This window comes from Medicago sativa, chromosome 5 (assembly GCF_051527215.1).
Source record: "Medicago sativa cultivar Bolivia chromosome 5, Bolivia_mono, whole genome shotgun sequence".
NCBI lineage: Eukaryota > Viridiplantae > Streptophyta > Magnoliopsida > Fabales > Fabaceae > Medicago > Medicago sativa.
The window spans coordinates 51,512,967-51,518,691 of NC_140753.1; the positions used below are offsets into that span (position 1 = coordinate 51,512,967).

At 34.1% G+C, this 5,725-nt stretch overlaps 1 pseudogene across 1 annotated transcript; it reads right to left on the reverse strand.

Moving 5' to 3' along the window:
• Nucleotides 1-757: 757 nt before the first annotated feature.
• Nucleotides 758-2,041, reverse strand: LOC146922822 (AT-hook motif nuclear-localized protein 28 pseudogene; annotated as a pseudogene). The gene has a single exon (XR_015012594.1). The product of XR_015012594.1 is annotated as an AT-hook motif nuclear-localized protein 28 pseudogene (transcript).
• Between the last annotated feature and the right edge of the window lie 3,684 nt (nt 2,042-5,725).

Genomic DNA, 5,725 nt, shown 5'->3' on the forward strand with positions numbered 1-5,725 from the left:
TTGCTTTTTGGCTAGAATTGCTTCTCTGAAAAGCCAAACCAAACATGTTGTTTTTTGGCTAGAACTGCTTATAATTGCTTTTTGGCTAGAATTGCTTTTGAAAAGCTAAACCAAACAGGCCCTTAGAAGAATTTTGTGTCCAAAAAATTCAAAATACGTCACACATTTTGGACTATAAAAAATGAGATATTCTTGCATGAACTCTTACCTAAGAGATTATTCTTACACTCAATCAATAAAAATATGACACATGTTATTAACTTTAAAAAAAATGTGATTTTAATTAAGGAAATGGAAACAATAAATGGTGGTGAGTGGTTTTTGTTGGTTAAAGAAAGTGGAAAAATGAGAGAGAAATATTAAAAATAATGAGAAAATTTTTTGATATTAATTATTTTTATTATTTTAATGAGATATTTGATTTTAATTGGTTGAATGTAAGAATGATCTCTTAGCTAAGTAGCTAAGAGTTCATGTAAGAATTTCTCATAAAAAATATGTCACACATTAACTACATAGAATCCAAATTGTTTCGAGAACTTACCAAAGAAGTATTTATATTTTACCCCCACCAATGATGATTTCTCATGGACAGCTGAATTCAAACCCTGTTTAGATAAGAGCTGAATTTATTGTGCATGGACCGACTTTTCTTAAAAAAGAAAAGCATGTCAATTTGTGCTTTTCTTCTTAACCAAGAGCACAGCAAAAACTAAAATTAAAGTAGAAACCAAAAACTAAAAATAAATTTAAATTGAGAAGAAATTCTCCATCTAAGTAGTGATTAAGAGTAATTAATCTACTTCAAAATCTAAAGATAAAAAACATAACCAAAATCTTCCTAGAAAACGTTACACCCAAACCATGAAGAACAAAGGAAAAAAAATAAGCCACACTCATGCTACAACTACAAAAAAAATATCAACAAAAAGTGATAATTAATATATCAGAAATTTGTTCTTGCCGTTGGAGCCCAAATCACATCAGAAGGAAGCTGAGAGCTATACATACACGACTCTCCACCAGAAAGCTGCGTCGGCGACTTCTCTTCACAGCCGCCGGAGACTGAGTTATTCCTCACATCCTCTTCCAAAGGCAACCTATGATAAGAAGGATTGTTAAACGAAGCTGCAATGACAAACACCGTGCTAGCGGCAAGCAACGGACCGACGACAAACCCTCCGACGATCTGACCCTGAGGTGCGGCGAGTGAGATTGAGAATTCTTTGTTCATGGGTGGTGAGGATTCTAACGGAGAGAATAACGTGGCGGAGATTGAAAGAATGTTGAAAAGGCCGTGAAAAGTAACGGTTGTGCCGGGAGGACCAGAAGGTTGACGGAGTGTAACGTTAGCTACAGCGCCTGAACCGGTTAATACACATAAACCGGTTTTTCTTCTGTTACTGAACCGGGCTATTGCTTCTACGACGTCACTGCCTTCTGGGATTTCGAGAATGTGTGGGCTCATGGCGGCCTCGGAGGAGTGATTGATTATGATTTGTGATTGGGCTTTAGGCTTGTTTTTGGAGCCAGGTGGACGGCCTCTTGGCCTACGACCAATTTCAATGGTGGCGCCGTCGTTACCTCCGCTTTGTATGGAGGAAAGTTTGTGGGGTGTTCCGCTGCTTCGGGTTTCATCTTCTTCTGAGGTTTGGCATTCACGTGAGGGTTGAAATAGGTTGTGTTGTTGTTGTTGATGAAAGTTTGAGAACATGTTTTTGTTTTGCTCAGAAGTTCTCTTCTTCAAAGTGTTGTTTGGGATATTTATGTGAGTTTGTGTTCTTTGAATAGAAGAAGATTTTATTTGGAAAGAGAAGGGAAGAGAAATGTGACGTGATAATAATGTGGGGTTTTATATAGGGATTAGATTAGAGAAAGAGAAAGAGAAAGAGAAAGAAAAAGAGAGGGAGGTGGGTGAACTTGGAATCCAAGTAAAGACTATATGGCGCCGCTGGATGCCTGGTTGGTTTGGAACAGTGTGAGGGTCCCATGTTGCCAGACTGATGGGATGTGAAGAGGGAAAATTCGGAGTCATTCTTTGCATTTGCAAGTCAGTCAACATATTTATTTATGGATCCTGCTTCGGTTCAGTTAGGATCGATCAATTTGGTAACCCATGTTTTTGAGTTTAGTTTATGTCTTCTAAACTCATTTAACTAAAAAATAATTTATTTGATAACAGCCAATTTGTAATCTGTTCATAACTTATTTTCACCGGTTTATAGCGTTTTGTGATGAGTTAATTCAAGTGGTTTATAATTTATTATCAGTTATTTTACTCATTGAATAATGTATAATGAGTAGCTAAGTAACAAAATTTTCATATATTTTAGAACTATGTAGTATATTAGTCAAAATAGTGCTCTACGTTAAAATGTCTTATTAATATTGTCATATTACTCCCTTAATTTACTAGCTTTTTGTTATACAAGTACCAATGAATACTTACTTATTATCGTATCAGTCTCTATACCGGTCTCTATATGAAAAAAATTAAATTATATACCAAAGATATATTTTAGCGTTGGAGATTATTTTGACTAACGAAATGTAAATTTAAAAACTATTTTAAAATTTTAATATATTGATAGATAGACTATTGATTACTCATTACATAGTTTATCAATGTATTAAAATTTTAAAATAGTTTTTAAATTTACATTAGAGTACTAGATAGATTAAGTGACTCCATTGTACATTCCAAAGTATAGAGTAATGGAAGGTTGAAGACAATTAAAGTACATTATCTCTCTCTAATGTATCAGTTCTTAAACTAGGTCACTAAAAACAAAATTGGTGTGCTTATGGTTTCTCTCTATCACAATCATAGTAGTATTATTTTTCTTCTTTTGTTAAAGTCAATTAACATTAACAGTGCATGTTTAGTACTACCTCCGTTCCTTTTTAATTGTCACTTTTTGACATTTTACACAAACCAAGACAATCAATAATTGTTTCTACTTTTGATGCAATAAATCATACTTTTACTATAATGACCTTATTAATTTAACATCTCATTTCATATATTTATCTCTCCGCAATAAATAACAAAGGATAATATTGGTAAAACAGCATTGAATGATGCATTGAACTTTGAAAGTGACAGTTAAATAGGAACAAAAATTTTCTCCAAAAGAGACACTTAAAAAGGAACGGAGGGAGTATTAAAATGAGTTTTCCAAAATCATGGCGACGCAATTATTTTGTTCAAACTGCAAAGTGTAGCTTTTACAAAATCACAATGATTCATCGTGATTCAACCAAACTTGCCGCGGATTCAAACACACACTAATTCCTCTGGATTTCTATAGGCCATGGGTATCACATAACAATTCTTCACAATAAGTAGTATAAACCATGAAAGATGATAACCATTCGTTGAGTCTCGAAGACTATATTAATTGCGGTGGCCCTTAAACAAGTTTGGGAAAAAGCTGGATTTACCCAACTAATTTCCAATTCATAGATAGACAAGCACTTGGAAGTGGCATAAGTAAATACAAATTATCTAGTGTTCCTCTTGAATTGGAGATATCATTATGGTTAACTTCAATTTTGAGCTCATCATAAGGCCAAACCAATTTGTAAGTTTAGTCTTTACTTTAACATACAATTTCAAAAGTGTAGCATTCTGGGCATTGGGATATGTTGAAACATGGTGCAGAAGCACCGGTGGTAATTAACTGGATTTTAATTGGTCGTCCTTGTAATCTTCCATTCCACTAACAGTACTCCCTTTAAACCTGAATTAAGGTATGTGATCCTCTACCTATTTATGCTTCATAATATTATTACACCATGAGTGTTTGTGTTTATCAATTATTCCATGGCCATGAAGTTACGGAATAATTCTAGTATCAAAATCACTTGGTTGTAATTAGTTCACAATTCCAGACAATATTTAGAAACAATAAATTTGCAGTAACAAACTAGATGATTAAGTTAAAACCATGTTTCCAATTGTTCAAAAAAAAAAAAACCATGTTTCCAAAAAAATAAAATAATAGTTACAAGTTACCACTACCAGTTTCAGCTGTACCACTACCAGACAAACAAAAACATGGAAATTCAATAATTAAGTGTATCATGCTATAACTTAATTTTGAATTCCAAGAAGGACAACAAGCCTTTTTAGCCTTTTTACAAAAGTGAAAATAAACCAAAAAGCGCATAAACCTTGATGGAATAAGCCAGCAGCAATAAATGTTAAATGTTGTCATGGGTGGTTTAGGTTTTCATTGATCATAACGGACGGAAAATACTTGGGTGACATTAAGTCACCGTGACATTAAATCTGGGCCACACAAAGGTGTTGTGTTGTGTGACCCAGATGTGTTGTATGTGTTGTGTGGCCCAGATGTTGTGTGGCAATGTGTGTTGTGTGGCCCAGATTTAATGTCACGTTGACATAATGTCACCCAAGTGCTCCCATAACGGACTTGGGTTTGGTCTAGTGGTGTTGGCTTGAGACCTTGGAGTATGCTCCTCCTCAAGGTTTCAGGCTTAATTATCCAGTTGCCAATTTAGCTGGAATAGTTTAGCTTCTTAAAAAAAGGTTTTCATTGATCATTGCTAATAGGTTTAAATCCTAAATTAATAAGTTATTGAGGAATTTAATTCAAAATCATTTTGGAGCGAGTCAATTCCTCAGTCTGTGATGTCTATGGCAAATGAGTCGTGAATTATTTTCTCAAAAGAGAAAGTATTATTTCAATTGAAAGTCATCTTTAACTTTTGTGAACTTTTAATTGTTTGTTAGTGCCATGCATAACACATCATGAAAAAATAGTTACGATGTGTGTTAGACATTGATGGTTAGAATTTGCTTTCTTTTTCTTTTTCAAGAACGGCCACAGTATTTGTAAAAGATATGTCCGGGAAAGAACGGCCACAGTATTTGTAAAAGATATGTCCGGGAAAGAAGTGCATGTGTTTGATCGCCAAAGTTTTCCGGTATTTGCTCCCATTAATATTATCCGAGTATTGAAGGATGTTAAGTGCTCTTTTGGATCCAGTTTTCATCCATAAGGTTCAATATTTGATACCTGATTGGTATTGGCTTTGTGATTACCTCTGCCGTGAATGGTCATAGAATCATATTGACTTTCGTTTGGTTATCGGTCCTATACAATTGATTATGTCGACTAATAGAGTTAACCATCATTTTAGTTCTCAAAATTCTAGGGATATATAATTTCGTGTAAAATAATAGGGAAAGGTTGTGCACGCTAAAATCTACCCTGATTTATCATTTCATAAATTTAGAAAACCAGATTACCAAACCATAAAACATCGTATTTTAATACTATTTCTTGAATCTAAAATAGAATACAATTTCCAAGTTACAATCATCATATTAACATATGCGGATAACTTTGGCTTCAAACCAACCTTTTTAGCGCAAATTTATCACAAGTGGTAAAGCAACAAATGTTAATTGAAAATAAGCTAAATCACACCAACGCCCCGGTTCATTTTTTAACAACCACCAAATATTGAGTATAAATGTGAAATACTCTTCCAAGAAGGATTCAAACCATGACACAGTTATGATCCTGGAGAATAACCTTTGTTGGCACACATAAACCAAGTGGTTCACTACTTTTCTAAACATTTGCCTCTTGCAATCTAGGCCTCTTGTTCCTCACCTTTACACAGCTCACCAACTCTTCAGCAAAACACAAGAAATAAAAGATTGTGCTACCAAACTAGATTTTCCACAAGA